At 34.9% G+C, this 18,902-nt stretch overlaps 1 protein-coding gene across 1 annotated transcript in view; it reads left to right on the top strand.

Moving 5' to 3' along the window:
* LOC138691223 (neurotrimin-like) overlaps positions 1-18,902 on the top strand; it is a 1,545,609-nt gene that overhangs the window by 463,071 nt on the left and 1,063,636 nt on the right. The window lies entirely within an intron of this gene.

Below are 18,902 nucleotides of genomic sequence, written 5' to 3'. Positions count from 1 at the left end.
ATGCGTGTTATTATTCGGTTGAGAAGCTCTTATCATCCAGTCTGCTGTCCAAAAATCTGAAAGTTAGAATTTATAAAACAGTTATATTACCGGTTCTTCTATATGGCTGTGAAACTTGGACTCTCACTCTGAGAGAGGAACATAGGTTAAGGGTGTTTGAGAATAAGGTGCTTAGGAAAATATTTGGGGCTAAGCGGGATGAAGTTACAGGAGAATGGAGAAAGTTACACAACACAGAACTGCACGCATTGTATTCTTCACCTGACATAATTAGGAACTTGAAATCTAGACGTTTGAGATGGGCAGGGCATGTAGCACGTATGGGCGAATCCAGAAATGCATATAGAGTGTTAGTTGGGAGACCGGAGGGAAAAAGACCTTTAGGGAGGCCGAGACGTAGATGGGAGGATAATATTAAAATGGATTTGAGGGAGGTGGGGTATGATGATAGAGACTGGCTTAATCTTGCACAGGATAGGGACCGATGGCGGGCTTATGTGCGGGCGGCAATGAACCTTCGGGTTCCTTAAAAGCCATTTGTAAGTAAGTAAGTAAGTAATTTATTTATTTATTTAATTTATTTATTTTCTTACTTACTTTACTCACTCACTCACTCACTCACTCATTTATTTATTTATTTATTCATTAATTTATTTAATTAATTAATTTATTTATTCCTTTATTTATTTATGTATTTATTTACTTACTTACTTACTCACTCACTCATTTATTCATTTATTTATTTATTAATTTATTTAATTAATCAATTAATTAATATATTTATTTATGTATTTATTTATTTGTTTACTCTCTCACTCATTTATTTATTATTTATTTATTTATTTATTTATTTATTTTACTTACTTATTTATTTACTTATTTATTTAATGTGATGGAGTTAAGGTCACCAACCCGGCTCTGCTACACCACCAAAAATATATATACCAAAAAAACAAATTCAGATGAAAGATATAAATAAGGAACAAAAAGATAGAGATTGATTAGGTTTATTAACATAAAAAGTATACACGTTACACAACGTCAACTAATGGAGATCCTGTCACAAATTTCAAATGCTAAAACAAAAAGAGAAAAAATGCAAGTCCATAAATAAAATCATAACGTGTACTATTTAAAAGTGTACTGGTATATGCATTTCCTAATTATGAATTGAATTGAAATACTATTATATTCACAATCATGCCATGGTATGATGTCACATCAACGGACGTATATACGTCACCAAACATCGGAAGATGTAGATTACATTCCTAATTATATTTAATGATTAAGTAACATAACATACAGGTGTAAGTAAGTGACTTCACAAATTGAAAGAGAAACAAAACAGTGAAAATTTCGAAGCTTGTACTATAAAGTTATTTTCATACTTGTACATCTTGATTACACAACTTCAAACACTGTATCACTTCGGAATATGTATGATAAGACTTTCTTTTGTTAAATTCTAACGTACTTTGTTTCCATGTTTCGACCTATTTATGGGTTATCCTCAGAACTGGTCATTGTTGGTCTTGACGCCTCTTGTTTTGTTTCCTGTGAGGGTGTGTTCGTGTGGTATAATGTAGAGTCAAAGAGTGTGTGTGTTCTGGAATGGTGTTGTGTGTTGAGAATTACAAAACACTTTCACATATGCAGAATACATCACAAATGCTAACCACACCCACAGAGACATCAACATAGACATGGAAATACTACACATCCAACCAAAAAGCCAGAAACTAAACACACTAGAACAACATGAAATACATAGACACGCGAAAACACACCCCAACGAAATTCTCAACACAAAACTAAATTTCACAACGCACACACTCTTTGACTCTACATTATACCACACGAACACACCCTTACAGGAAACAAAACAAGAGGCGCAAAGACCAACAACGACCAGTTCTGAGGATGACCCATAAATAGGTCGAAACATGTAAACAAGATACGTTAGAATTTAACACAAGAAAGTCTTATCATACATATTCCGAAGTAAAATTTTTAGTAGACTTCATTTTACCTTACTCAGCAATAAAATATTTGTTAATGAATAGTATTAAATTCCGACAATGTCTGATGTCGCAGAGTAGGGTAGTCCACAAACGCGATAGAGAGATAGTAAATGATGATGAATACGTTGATGTTATGTGACTTCTTATGGCCAGTATATTGCTATTTCACAAGCGTGTGTAGAGATTATATGAAAATAAATAATAAAGCGGGAGCCGAGATGAAGTATGTGTAGTAGCCCTACACTTATTATAAGCTATGGAGTTAACGCACAATAAAGCTCCATAGGTCAATAAAGACTACCGCTCGAAAGCCGTCATTAACTGCACCTAAATTCTCAGGAGTGTCTGCACAGGACTGGTCGAAATAAATGTTTACCTATAATTATGTCTCCAGAAAAGTAAAAAAGTTAGTGTGTGTAAGGGACCATACAATAGAACAGTGATGTCAACGAGAGCGCAAGCGTGCCTCATCGCCCGTATGCGCTGTGGGGAGCACGTACGGCACGCAGGTACAAGTCACTGATGAACCCAAGGGTTGTACATTACACATTGAGGAAGAAGTCGTTCAGTAAGTTTTAGGCTGACTGGACTCCTGACTTCTTATCAGTGAAAGAGACGAAAATGTTCTTTGATATATGGAAAGCATTTAGTTACGAAGAGGAGCAATGTGAAACGCCTGACATTATTAATTGATGTACATAATGATATATTGAAATTTTGTTGTTTTATTGACATTAAATAGTAATAAATATATGTTTAGATGTACTGCAGAGGTTCTTCCTCGCTGCATTGCATTTAAGTTTACAAAAGTATGGATTATAATAGCGAAGACTCGTTATGAATTCTGTCTAAAAAATTGTGAAGATATTTCGTCTATAGATTTTCAGTTTGACAATGGTCCTTACCACTGTGATGTCCTTTGGTTAAGCCGAGGGAAGGTTCTCTCCAAATTCATTAAAATGTGTGACAGAGTAAAGTTGGAAGTTCGCTTTGCCTGGAAATATATCCAGGGTACGAATATTTGCGGCGCAAATTATTTCTATATTCGGCAGTAAGCACGAATGTGAGCAATTTTCCTCACTTGTGAACCTCACAAAACCAAGACTAATACCAAGATTATCTAAGATAATACGCTTTCTATGCTACATCATGCTGCAGGAAACATAATTTCGCCGGACATAAGGAGGTTGATGTCGGGTAAAACAAGAAGAAACACATCTGTCTTAGATAAGAAGTCAGGAATTTAAATTTGTTTGTAGAAATGTGCTGTTCATATAATAAGTACATTATTAAGTGTGTAACAGTTACATAGCATTTAATTAGATAGGCGTCATTACTAAAACCTCTAAGATAAAAAATAAACTATGTTTATTATTTGTTGCAATCCTATTATTTCATTCTTCCGTATGCATAATGTCCTGTAATTTCTTTCACTTTTGTATTAGTAAGTTTAAAACAGAAAAGCAATGTTTTATACTAGTTGGATTAATTTTTAGATAATTATATAAAAACTAATCATATTCTAGCTATTATCTGAAAATATATACGTTAAGGAGAAGCTATGCTTATTATTTATTGTAGCCTACTAGTTTATAATTCTTTGCACATATTAGAGAGTTACACTCTACAAAACATGTTCTGATTTCTTGTTGTCTTATATGAATGTAACACGTTATCTATTATTTAAAAACAGTTTAATTCATCTTGCAGTGACAGGCCAATAGACTTCACTTTGCTCACCCCTTCTTATTCTCTGTTGCTGCCTGCATTGCAACCAGTGAGCGCTTGATCGCACGCAGAACTGTCCACGTGCTCTTGACCTTGATATCGCTGCAATAGAACCTTCATCGATGTTTCAATTTTTTTTTTTTTTATGTATCTCAGAGAAACGTACAGCAGAGTCCGTATAGGTCAATTTCTGTCAGATGCGTTTCCAATTCCCTGTGCGCTAAAGCAAGGAGATGCACTATCACCTTTATTTTTTAACTTTGCTCTAGAATATGACATTAGGAAAGTCCAGGATAACAGAGAGGGTTTGGAATTGAACGGGTTACATCAGCTGCTTGTCTATGCGGATGACGTGAATATGTTAGAAGAAAATCCACAAATGACTAGGGAAAACACGGGAATTTTACTGGAAGCATTTAAAGAGATAGGTTTGGAAGTAAATCCCGAAAAGACAAAGTATATGATTATGTCTCGTGACTAGAATATTGTACGAAATGGGAATATAAAAATTGGAAATTTATCTTTTGAAGAGGTGGAAAAATTCAAATATCTGGGAGCAACAGTAACAAATGTAAATGATATTCCGGAGGAAATTAAACACAGAATAAATATGGGAAATGCCTGTTATTATTGGGTTGAGAAGCTTTTATCATCCACTCAGCTGTCAAAAAATCTGAAAGTTACAATTTATAAAGCAGTTATATTACCGGTTGTTCTGTATGGTTGTGGAACTTGGACTCTCACTTTGAGAGAGGAACATAGGTTAAGGGTGTTTGAGTATAAGGTGCTTAGGAAAATATTTGGGGCTAGAAGGGATGAAGTTACAGGAGAATGGAGAAAGTTACACAACATAGAACTGCACGCATTGTATTCTTCACCTGACATAATTAGGAACATTAAATCCAGTCGTTTGAGATGGGCAGGGCATGTAGCAAGTATGGGCGAATCCAGAAATGCATATAGAGTTTTAGTTGGGAGACCGGAGGGAAAAAGACCTTTGGGAAGGCCGAGACGTAGATGGGAAGATAATATTAAAATGGATTTGAGGGAAGTGGGATATGATGATAGAGACTGGATTAATCTTGCTCAGGATAGGGACCAATGGCGGGCTTATGTGAGGGCGACAATGAACCTCCGGGTTCATTAAAAGTCAGTAAGTAAGTAAGTAAGTAAGTAAGTAAGTAAGTAAGTGAGTAAGTAAATATTCGGGTTTTAATGCCTTCAGGAGTAACTGACTCCTTCAACCGCACAAATATCAGGTTTGAAATATATGACTTCTCTGCAAGATATTTTATTGATGAAATGTAGTGAATATGTTAGTATTTATTTTGCAGCTTCTTCTTTTATCGTTGGAGTTTCGTTGTGCGTATTTTATTGCCACGCAAGACTGGAACAGTGACAGTGTGCTCCCTTTGCAGTAAACAATAGGTGCCCTACTGGGACATGCAAGGAAAGGGGGAGAAATTGCTTCACAGAATTGGACACAGAGATGTCTCTCAGAGGTGACTTAAAAGAAAACTGTACTACCGGTACTGCACTGCGATCCTCTTTTCTTTCTATGTAAGCCATTAGTCCTGGTCGCTACTGTAGTACTGTCAGATATACGTAGGTGCCGTGTCTACCTTTTTCAATACTTGTTCTTTCACTTCGTGGCTCACGTTTCACATTCTTACCAGGTCAACCTGGAGCAACTTCACTTCAAGCAGATGCATTGTACAGAATCTCTTACTGTAACACTACTATATTATATTAGGACTATGTACCTCTACCACCTACTACATTAAAACTACCGTTATCACAAATATTACTCTCACTACCCCTGAGTTGTCGGAACTTCGCAACTATGAAATTAGCAGGTCTAAGTTCAAATATTGATTAAACATATGTATTAGGACTCCAATCCTAAATCAATATTAATTAATTAATTCGTTACATACTTATTGGCTTTTAAGGAACCCGGAGGTTCATTGCGGCCCTTACATAAGCCCGCCATTGGTCCCTATCCTGAGCAAAATTAATCCATTCTCTATCATCATATCCCACCTCCCTCAAATCCATTTTAATATTATCTTCCCATCTACGTCTAGGCCTCCCTAAAGGTCTTTTTCCCTCCGGCCTCCCAACTAACACTCTACATGCATTTCTGGATTCGCCCATACGTGCTACATGTCCTACCAATCTCAAAAGTCTGGATTTAATGTTCCTAATTTTGTCAGGTGAAGAATACAATGCGTGCAGTTCTGTGTTGTGTAACTTTCTCCATTCTCCTGTAACTTCATCCCTTCTAGCCCCAAATATTTTCCAAAGCATCTTATTCTCAAAACACCCTTAACCTATGTTCCTCTCTCAAAGTGAGAGTCCAAGATTCACAACCATACAGAACAACCGGTTTTATAACTGTTTTATAAATCATAACTTTCAGATTTTTCGACAGCAGACTGGATGATAAAAGTTTCTCAACCGAATAATAACAGACATTTCCCATATTTATTCTGTGTTTAATTTCCTCCCGAGTATCATTTATATTTGTTACTGTTGCTCTCAGATATTTGAATTTTTCCACCTTTTCAAAAGATAAATTTCCAATTTTTATATTCCCATTTCGTACAATATTCTAGTCACGAGACATAATAATATATTTTGTATTTTCGAGATTTACTTCCAAACCTATCCCTTTACTTGCTTCAAGTAAAATTCCCGTGTTTTCCCTAATCGTTTGTGGATTTTCTACTAACAGATTCACGTCATCCGCATAGACAAACAGCTGATGTAACCCGTTCAATTCCAAACCCTCTCTGTTATCCTGGACTTTCCTAATGGCATACTCTAGAGCAAAGTTAAAAAGTAAAGGCGATAGTGCATCTCCTTGCTTTAGCCCGCAGTGAATTGGAAACGTATCTGACAGAAACTGATCTATACGAACTCTGCTGTACGTTTCACTGAGACACATTTTAATTAATCGAACTAATTTGTTGGGAATACCAAATTCAATAAGAATGTCATATAAAACTTCTCTCTGAACCGAGTCATATATGCCTTTTTGAAATCTATGAATAACTGATGCACTGTCCCTTTATACTCCCATTTAATTCGTTGCTACTGCAATTAGTCTATTATTAATACCATTAAATGTAGTATTACATTTAATGCAACAGCTAACATTATCAAATGATTATCGCATTCTTCCAAATTCTACACATCTTCAGCTTCACGAACGAAGAAATTTTAATTCCCTTGTTCTTATTTTCCAAATCCTTCACACTGCTTTTTATCATATAATAATTTATTCTTTCGTTCGCTTATTCACAAATTCATTCATCTATTACTTCATTAATGGGTTATACCTAACGTCAGTTATTCAACATTACCCACCACTTCCACTGAAATCAATTGATATAATAATCCCTTTTTGTCTCCTGTGTGAGAAACATTGGTTTTACTTCGATACACACTTAAATTGGGGGGCTTATGTGAGGGCGGCAATGAACCTCCGGGTCCCTTAAAAGCCATCTGTAAGTAAGTTTTAAATTGTACTACTACTAGTCTTCTAAATAAGTCCACAAGTATTAATGCTAATACTATTGTTTCTCATACAATATGCATCCCACTACTACTATTACTACTATATTACTACTACTACTACTACTACTACTACTACTACTACTACTACTACTACTACTACTACTACTACTACTACTACTACTACTACTACTACTACTACTTCTACTACTACTATTTCCTTTACTCATATTTCGATTGCTGCTACTACTACTATTAATACTAGGACTGATGTAAGTACTATTGTTATTGCTGATGCTAGAACAGTGGTGACCAAAACTCGAGCTGCAGTGATTACATGCGACAGACAGCCTATGAAGTAAGGAGACGGAGGAAAGGTACTTGGCATGAAAACTACAACCAGTGGTGGTTCCTGTACTAACATCTTGATCAATCCCGCGGATAAAAATCTCAAGCTTTGCTGTATCAGTAATATCACTGCTGTCATCAAGAGCCAGTGATTAATATACGATTTTTCTTGCATCTTTTTCAACCTTCCTCTTGAATATAATCAGGAATTTTCTAAATTCTTCTCTCGATACTTGGTCGACGAATTCGTAGTTTTTCAAAATTTGAAACTTATGGACAAGTTATTTAAGCTATTTTAATCATTACTCTTTTGAGAAATTCTGTTCTATTAAAAGGCTTTAGAGCACGAGATATTTCAAACGCCATTAGGCAGCTGACTTCCTTACATTTATTTATCTCATCTTTCTCTTCCTGGCCATAATTTAAGATGCCAATTCCTGCCGTTTAACAGTTCGTTGGCACATAATATTCAATCAGTTTTTCTACAATATCATTATTATTTGAAAACTAATAAATAGTTACCCTCATCTAAAGTTTAAGAAGATCAAAATTGAGATAAATGCTAATAATTTTATCCTTCTAGAGAGAAGATCTAAAAATATCAATATTCAAATGCATGCATATACAGAAGAATTATATAAACACATACTTATTGATCAATAATAATAATAATAATAATAATAATAATAATAATAATAATAATAATAATAATACTTTATTCAGAGTGGCAGTTTCTGGTTCTATATACTCTTAATTGAACCGTTCAGCAAAGCAAACATAGGTCATTACATTTTGTCCGACAAAACAATAAAAAAGTTCTTCTCATTCTTTACGAAACCACCTCTTACTGCTTGTAGAGACAGAGTTTGTAGAACGACTTGATACCGCCACTGCCTGCCTTAAGTACGTGAATGAAACACACAGCAATGTACAGGAAATTCCTCGTACCCGTTTGAATGTCTGTGTTTACACGATGTAATCACGACACCCGCTTTGGTCACCGCTGTGCTAGAACCTTTTCTGTTAATGATAGACTTACCACTAGTTCATGATTTAATGAAGCTGAAACATACGTATATATTATTAAAATTCACGAAATCAGTTCTTTTCTCACAATGAAAACAATTTCTCTATATTTCGTGTAACAAGAAGGTAAATATTTGTGTCATTTAGATATTGATATTCTTTTGTTTTGAAATGTAACATTATAAAGTATAGCTATACGGGATGTTTTGTGGAATGTATTCATGCAACTCGTTTTATGATTTAAAATTATACGGAAGAGACTGTCATCTATATGCAGGGAAGAGAAGATACGCAGTCACGTATGAACATCACATATTGTTTACAGTGCATATTACTCTTGAATGTCATATGAAGTTCTGTTTACTTTCGTGGGATTTATCATGTGTTACCATTACGGATGGTTGAACAGGGCGATTGGAAACGTATATCCCATTTCATGGGAAATGACAATAAAAACACGAACTTTACTTACACTTTGGGGAAAAAAAATGGAAAACATTTCAAGTGAACAATATTTTTGTTTATTTATTCCCATTCCTAGAAATATAAACATGAATTCCTCATAATTTATTCCGCTACATTGGAGTACACATCAAAGAGGGAAAATATTTGTTGCAGAAATACAGCGTTAGCTGCATGTGAGAGATTTTTTCTCAGTTCATAGTATCAGTACCATAACCATCAAAATAACTTGAATTGGCCAAAGTTATCTTTCGTCTTCATATCTAACTCACCTCTCCACTATTTATTTCATCATCATCATCATAATCATCATCATCCTTCACGAATTAGACCTCTGTAGACCTGTTTCGGCCCCATCTATTTATTTCATAGAACGCCAAATGTCTTTTCGACACTTCGGTCTGTAGTTGCACTTTATTTTGCATTTCTTGCCTTTACACAGGGACATCATTTTATTTTTACTTCAATTTTTATTGTACCTGAGTTTTTTAAATGTACTTCACTCCCACCCCATCTACTAATGAAGTTCAACCGTCCTCCACACAGATCCAAGACCGCATATAGTCATAGTAGCCTTACGGTCATAGTAAACAGTACGTTCCAAAATTATGTTCGCGTTTTCCAGTGACGAAAGAGCTTTCAATATTGAATCATTTTCCATTTGCCTACATCGCATCCCGGTTTCCTCCACCTGCTTCTATTCGCCTCTCTCTAAATGCTAGTGGCTGGGCTGTGTCTTAGCTCTATTCTCAGAACATTAATTTCTGTTAGGAATTGGACATCTACGTAATATTATACCCATATAATTGTTTAAAATAAATAAAAGGGCATCGTTAAGTAATTAACTGTCACGTGATTTCCTCCCTCTCTACAACGCTGCGACGTAACTACTTGGACGGACAGTAGATAGCATGTTTGAGTAATTTTATCTTTTCGGATCGGGCAGAAGTGAAGATTGAATTTACAGTACGTAAGGTCTCTTTTATAGAGTAGGTACAGAATTATTTCAACATGAGTTACTGATACGAAGTACGAACCTGGTAATTGCAATTACGTACAATAGTCTATAGTGCGATAATATGCATATTAGAACTGAAGCCTGTATCGAAATTAACAGCCACCATTTTCAAAAATGTGTTTAAATATCCATATTATGATTATTTTTCAATTTAACTTCAGCTAATGTGCTGTAGACAGTATATTATACACTGCATAATGAATACGTCCGAATGAAAGCTCAGTTCGTGAGTAAAAACACTCATTGTTAATACTGTCCTATATTTTGATTAAACAAAAACCTAATGAAAATTATCAAACTGAAAATCGCGATATTTCCTAGTTTACGTAAATGATGAACTATTTTCCTTCCCTCCTATACCTAGTAAAGTGATTTGTTTGTATATTACGCCAGTATCATCGAACTTCAGTCGTGGAAGGGGGTAGCAAATTGTGTTTCCGGTTCTTAATCGTTGATCCAAAGGTATAGCCAGGTTAATATTAGCAATGTTAGTAAAAATAAAATGATGTCCCTCTAAATTCTGAGAGAGTGGACATGTAGTCATATTTTTAAATTTTTATAATCTTTTTATAATGCCTATGCCATACATAGTCCCGCGCCGTGGCGTCGTGGTCAAAGGCATCCTGTCTACGACTCGCATTACGGAATGCGCTCTGGTTGGATTCCTCATGGGGGAAGAAATTTTCTCATGAAATTTCGGCCAGGGTATGGGACCGGTGCCCACCCAGCATTGTGATGCACTTGGGGAGTTACGATAAGTAGCGAAATCCGGTTGCGAAAGCCAGCTGCAACGGCTGGGGGGATCATCGTGCTAACCACACGATACCTCCATTCTGGTTGGATGATCATCCATCTCTGCTTCGGCATGTGGGCGTGAGGGAAGCAGCTGGCTGGTCGATCTGGGCCCTTCACTGGCTGTAGCTTCACAGATAAAAAGAAAGTGCCATACATATGCATGCTTGTGTTTCTGCTGTTAATAGTAATCTCTCAGGTGTCTAAGTGGACACTTCTGAATTAGTAAATGTAATTAAAAAGTCAATACATCAGATATTCATTATATGAGGTCTCGCCATCCTCATTGAATATTAACACGACTACTATGAAGTAGTCAATGTGTATTATCACAATTAAATCGAGAAAAATTCGTTCCTGCACCTGGAATCGAACCCGGGACCTCTCAGCTGTGCGCGCTGAGGGCTCTTTCCAACTGAGCTATGCCGGGACACGAAACAGTACAATGAGAGGAGTTCGACCGGCACCGTGGATCGTGTCCCGGCATAGCTCAGTTGGAAAGAGCCCTCAGCGCGCAGAGCTGAGACGTCCCGGGTTCGATTCCCAGTGCCGGAACGAATTTTTCTCGGTTTAATTGTGATAAAAACTCAATGTTGAATATAGATGAAATAATTTTTGTTTTTGCAAACCGGTTAATTTTCTGCTACTATTTCAGGGCCTACGAATGTTTTCACAACCTAACACTGTCTAGACTAAGATGCATATCGATAATTTCCTGCCTTTAAAGCCCGTTTCTCAGCCTAATTCTTTCTGCCACAAGGAACTGGGCTTCGATTTCTGGTGGAAATTGTATTTTAGTGGATAATATAGCAGTGCTGCAAATTTCCTCCAGAAGATTTTCGTATCTTGTCCCGTTGACCATAGTCTATTTTCAAGTTGAATAGCCGACTCACGGTTCAGTTAGTTACTTTGTGACTTATTAGTTAACTAGCCATACGCGTGCACTTCGCTGCACTTGTTAGATAAATATTATTGACTTAAATCTAAATACAGTTTTGTAATTACTTAGTGAATAATAACTTATTAAAAGTTATAAGTCCTTTGCTCCTGAGTCATTTTCAAAGATGTATGAGAAACTATGAATGTAACTGTTATTATCATCCAATACGTTCTGGAGTTGTTCAGTCAATTCTACTTTTAAACTTGATACTATATCATACCTAATAGACAATCGCTCAGCGTCTGAAACAAGATATACAGAGTGGTTATGATTAAACTGACGGTGTTCAGCGTGGCACATCACGGACTCTAATGATCGTAGGAGTGTAAAACCTCGTAGATGTGCTAATTAATCAATGCGCTTGAGAATTATGTCAAAAAATTAGTTCCAAGTCTCGCTACCACGTGTAAATATGGAGCTGTAAGCAGTCAAAACGTTCAATTGTCTGTAACTCTAATATCAGTATGTTCTTCCGGTTGCATTGCATTGTGTCAATTCCCTGTTGCTTAGTGACGCGTGTTGATTCCGCTAGTGAAGTGAATGTTCCTTGAAAATTTTGAAGATTGAACTTTTCCTTGTGAAACGCAATGGTTATTGAGAAGAGAAACCGTGCACTGCTAGTGAAGTTGTTTTACCAGAATGATAGCAATAGCAACGCTGCAGTGCGGGAATATCGCCAACAGAAACAGTTGAGGAGAGGTCCCATGTCATTAATGGGCTGAAGAAAATGATGAAAAAATTCGAGGAAACAGTTGAATTAGGTGTCGCAGCAGGGAGAGGATGGCGGCCCATCCCCATGGAAGTCGTCGACGAAGTTTCTGTAGCTGTAGATGACCGTGCAACACATGACTCAAGTTCTGGAACCAGTGCTCGAGCTGTGTCACGTGAATTATTGTCGCTCCCTTGATCAACAGTTCCCAAGATTTCGCGGTGCATTTTACACTGGTATCCATACAAAATTCATACTGTGCAGCAATTGAAAACCCGTCAGTTTAATATTATAACCACCTTGAAGGTATTCAGCGTGGCACGGCAAGGACTGTAATGATAGTAGGAGTGTGAAACCTCATAGATATGCTAATTAAGCAATGCGCTCGCGAATTATTCCGAAAAACAAATAATTAGTTCCATATCTTGCCACCAGGCGAAGATATGGCGCTATAACCAATCAGAACGTGGTATGGGCGCAGGAAAAAGGCAGGAAAGATCAAACACATGATAACCCGTGGTAAGAATAAACATGAGTATATAGTATATACTGGACTTTTTTTAGTACTGTTTATACTCTTGTTAGTAAGAATAAAATCATTTGAGTACCTACTTATTTTACATTACATACTCATAACATGGAAGCACAGTAGAATATACTCAAGTGTCCATCTTGTACAGAATATATACTCATGCTTGATAAGAATAAAAGCTAGTATACCCTATTCTCAATATTTATAAGTTCGTTATGTTATTCTTGTAGCAGGCGCAATTCTGAATATTTGTTGATTTGTGTTCAGTTTAAAGTTAAAAAAAAAAGTGGCAGAATTTATGAACGATGTAGTACCTCATGGAAAAATATAGAAAAAGACGTGAACTCCAGAAGCCTTTAACGCTTCACAAAAGTGAATGTGAAAAAGGTTAAACACGTAGGTTTGTTATTCATAAAAAACGTAACTTATAAAGATATGAATGGCTATCAAATTATAAGGTTAGATTGTATTGTTAAATATAATTAACAATTGCAGTTTATTTTGTAAAATTTGAATTGCAAAATGCAATTACTTGTAACTTTAAATTATGTGTATATACTAGACGTACCCGTGCGCTCCGCTGCACCCGTTAGAAATAAATATAAAGTAATTACATAATTAAAATAGGACGTTTGATCCAGGGAACATTCGTGTTTGATAGAAGGATAAATCGTTTAATATGTTACTTAATTTAAATTGCATCCAAATAATTAAAATGCGATCATTTTGGTCCAGAGACACTCATTTGGTGCAATGACAATTCCTTTAACCTGTTTCTTAATTTTTATTACATGCAACCATAGTTTAATGAAGATTGACATCATTTAGATTTAATGTGTATATTTTGTTTTACTTGTTATAGGTTTCCATTGAATTATGGTAATAACTTAATTTTAACTCTAGTTTTCTACGTATTCAGTAAATGGCGCTTGGCCCACTATGGTTGTGAACCCTTCAAATAATTTAAATTATATTATATAATCTTACATATTATATTATATTATATTATATTATATTATATCAGAAGTTACTGTAATAACATTATAGCATTATGTCCATCTAGAGAAACTACACTTTCCAATGGTGAAATAATAATTAATTATACAAATCGGTTAATTTAGCTTCCGATATTACTTCATACAAACACAGAAACATTCTCTGTAGGCTATCTTTCATAGCTTTCGATTGTTGCTGTCCAAGGCCCCTTATAGACGAAGTCATTTGTTTTTTAATTCATTACACGGCCTTATATGGCAGTTATTTTAATTTTAAAGCTCATTTATCTCATTAAATATCAGTCCTATCAAAATTTTTGAAGGAATAAAACTTATCACAAATTCGTTTTAAAGAAACGTTTGTTATGTAACATTTGTCACAAAAATCAATAATATGCGAGATATTTCGATTTATTTAATTCAGACCCCCTTATAACCCCCCTTTTAAATAATGTATTTTGAATGCCATATAGCCTAAAATCTAAGTTACAACGAACTTAATTTATATTCCAATTTTCATCGAAATCGGTTCAGCCATTATCGCGTAAAAAGGTAACAAACATACAGACAGACATACAAACAAAAATTTCAAAAAAGCGATTTTCGGTTTCAGGGTGGTTAATTATATATGTTAGGACCAATTATTTTTGGAAAATCGAAAATTCCAAGAAAAATTTCGGCTACAGATTTATTATTAGTATATATATATATATATATATATATATAAAACTCTCTATATTAAAAAATAGAATTAGCATAACTGGAATTCTAGAAATAGATTGTAATCTCTATCCAACATCCCGTAATGACGATTTCCCAGTACTATTTTCTTGTTTCCTGTTTATTAAGGGGAGGTGGTACACCCTATCTCCGCAATGTTAAATTTGCTATCTTTATTTTGGATTTTCTTTAAAACTACCAGTCCTAGGGCGATGAAATTTGGTACACTTATATATTGATGGTTTCTGTATTGATTGACATTTTTGTAAATGGATCAGGACACATACACATTATATTTTAACCTGCCATGGTGTACCACCTCCCCTTAACGTCACTTATCTGATTTACTCTCTCTTTCATGTTTATTTATTTATTCATTTATTTACTTATTTATTTATTTGTTCATTTAATTAATTAATTTTATTATTTAGTTAATTTTTTTGATGATATTTTTATTTACTTATTTACTTACTTATTTATTTATAAAAAGCAAAACAGAAACCACTACAGCAAACGGATAGCATGTGAAAGTCTATAAAAAAAAACTGAGCATCACAGTGCAATGTGGTCAAAGAGGATAGGTAACACGAATACATACTAACTTTTAAACGATCAAGAAGGCTTTAGAGATGAGTATAGATTCGCGTTAGTTACAATGTCTTTATTCTTACGAATATGAGTATGTTCTAGTGGTTACGAGTATATAATCACAGGAAGTGCTCATACTCATAAGTATAAACCTTGAGAAAGTACTTAAGCTTTATTCTTACTACCCAACAACGGCACATTTTTTGTTAGGAACTATGGTTACAAACACTGTTCAGTATGGCCTCCCACCTGAGTAACATGTTGCATCCGTAACACGGCATGGTCGACAGTTGCTCGTAGCATATCTGGTGAAATCAGAGCGACATGTCTTTGTATGCTAGCCTTAAGGTCAGGCCGTCCTCTCTCTGGAGCGACACCTAATTCACCTGTTTCCTCGAATTTTTTCATCATTTTCTTCAGCCTATCAATTGACATGGGAACTCTTCTCAACTGTTTCTGTAGGCGATATTCCCGCGATGCAGCGTTGCTATTGCTGTCATTCTGGTAAAACAACTTCACTGGCAGTGCACGGTCTTTCATCTCAATGGCCATTGCGTTTCAAATGGAAAAGTTCAACCTTCTAAATTTTCAATGAACATTCATTTCACTAACGGATGAGGCCGAGGATTCGCCATAGATTACCTGACATTTTCCCTATGGTTTGGGAAAACCTCGGAAAAAATCAAACCAGGTAATAAGCCCAAGCGGGAATCGAATCCGCCTCTGACCGCAACTCTGGATCGACAGGCAAGCTTCTTAACCGACTGAGCTACGCCTGTGGTTATTTTTATAACTTACCGAAACAGCATCGAAATAAAGATGAACGTGCGAACGAGCGAAGAATGAACAAAAAGATTTATTTTTTTTTTTTTTTTGCGACAGGAAACAGGATTGACAAATGTTCTCTTTTTCTCTCTAAATTGACAGGTTGTGAATATTCTAGGAATTAGTATTAATCTCATGTTTAATACGCGCAAGTAACTGACACATGTACATATAAAGATAACACGAGATTTATATGTAGCTACAACATGTTCAACCAAGAGCAAGTCTGCACTTCTAACTCTGAAGTACAAGTGGACACAGAGATGACATCTCCAGAACCCATAAAGACGACACGAAAAGTTTTCGAGAATATCTGAAGGCAGCTTACGAGACTTCTGAGGAAGACAACGGTCTCTGCGAGCGGAGAAACAACTTGACAGTATTCGTTTTGTTGAAATTCCTCTCAGAGAAACTTTTTGATGGTCTTGTAGTATTTAATCTGACAAGTCTATGAATATTAAACGAATGGAGAATGGGGGGGGGGGAATAAATACAGTCTCCGGTTTTTTTTATTTTCTTGATTCAACTATTTGAAAAAAAGAATGAGAAGACAAAGCTATGTTTGTATGTTGGGTTATATGCGAGGAAGGTAGAGCAAAGAATGCTAAAAACAGAGGAACGTAGAGTAAATGTCAAGAAAAAGGATGAGTTGGCGTGTCTGCCAACAAATTGTGTTCCATAGCCGGTTCTCAAATATCTTCCGTGAACAGAATGTAAACTCTAGTAAGTCGACAAAAGAAAACAATAAATTAATATTAAACGGTAGAATACTCAAACTTTGAATATATCATAAATGAAATTAAGTAAATTATTTTAATTCTTGTTGTATCGGTTCAGAAATATTCTACAGCAGTAATAAATGTATCGTACGACATCTTCTCCAACTGTGTTGATTTTTGTTGATTTATTTTACTGGTTAAGATAAATGACAGTTATCGCAAAGTTTAGAAAGTAATGCAACAACAAATGTAGGCCTAACTGAGAAAATGATTGTTTATACTCGTATATAATATGTATTTGGAATAAAATATAATTGCAATATACATTTAAAAAACAAAGATTATAGCTCTATTAGTACCTAAAATCATTGAGAATCATAATTGACAATGAAAAAGAAACCACCGATAAAATACTCACATATACATATTTGGAAACTACGAAATTTTTTATAATATGTTTCTAAAACTAGTATAAAAACAGAGTTGTAATAAAATGAATGGTGAATTTGCAAAACAACTGAAGTCCCTAGAAGTAGTTTTGAGAAAATTAAAGAAAACTGTTTTGGCCTCGCTCAACCATATATTGTTACAATATAATTTTATATATGTAAGAGATATGTAAAAGAAATATTTTTAGTATAAAAATTTATACTTTTGGACTCTTCTTCAGGTCGTAAAAATTTAATTATCTTCAGGACTTAAGCTGTTCTGCAAATTAACTTCAATCCTGCATCATAATTCTTATGTTATCGACACATAAACATGTTTAACTAAATGTATTTATAACAAAATCATAAAATAACCTTATTGAAATTGTTGAACAACATTATTTTGAACAATTTGTTAATCACAAGAGCACAGACCTCTGATGGAGAAAAGTATGATGTTGAAGAAATGTTTCTGAGGACTTATTGTCATTAAGAATTTGATTAGTCTGTTGTTCTTATTTTGTCCCGGACAACTGTCGCAAAATAACTACAGTTCTTAGTATACTGGATGGGACACAGTTATTGTGCAGGAGAAAATTACATAACTTATTAAGACTTTTCTTGGCCTGTCCCTCATGGTAGAACAAAAGGACATTTCACTGTTTTAATGTTGTGCACAGAGAGAGCTAGGACGGTAAGCTGGCGATAGTAGCACATATCCTGAACTAGTGTTTAGGCAAGCCTACATTTTTCATATAGTCAAATGTGACAGCAAGAAAATTCTCTCTCTCGATGTTGAACTTGGATCCATTTTGCAATACTTTTTACTTCAGCTATAAGTTTAGCAATTTAAATTGTTAACTGCCTCCCATTGGAGGTAGCCCAGAAGGACTCAGTACACTCTCTTACATGAATTTTACAATGTTAAATATTTACATAGATTTGTTGACTGAGCATATTGCTTTTCATTTTCATGCTCTGTTCTTCAAACGTAACAAATTTTCTCAGTTAAAAATTACCAATGACAACAGACAAAAAACATTTTGTCAGTTAATTGTATGATTAAAATTACATATTATGTAAGTTTCTTCAGTACTTGACAGGCAAACAACTTAAGTCCAGGACTAAAGTCGTTTTACCCCTTAACCAAATATTCTGCTGCTAAGAAAAACTATACAACAGTCATGGATTAAAGTCATTCCGCTACTAAACATTGCCCCTTGCACACAGTAACAAAATCATGCTCTCAACTCAGAACCCTCAAAATGTGGACTTAAGTCCTTTTGCAAATTCACCATTCAAATGTTATAAAGACGACAGTAGTTTTTTTGCTGTACGTTTTGTGCGTTTTATAGCAATTCAGTTGTTCATCATTTTACTAATTGGATTCCCATTGAAGTTTCTTTTATTCAAGTGTAATTTACATAAAGAAGGAAATAGAACTTTCATTTTCAACATTTCGAAACAAAATAATTTCTATAGTAAAATAAAAGTACATATCTGACTTAAATTAAAAATTTTAAGCTTTA

The sequence above is a fragment of the Periplaneta americana genome, chromosome 16 (assembly GCF_040183065.1).
Source record: "Periplaneta americana isolate PAMFEO1 chromosome 16, P.americana_PAMFEO1_priV1, whole genome shotgun sequence".
Lineage (NCBI taxonomy): Eukaryota > Metazoa > Arthropoda > Insecta > Blattodea > Blattidae > Periplaneta > Periplaneta americana.
The sequence above is the reverse complement of the archived record's forward strand: the minus strand, read 5'-3'. Positions and strand labels throughout refer to the sequence as shown.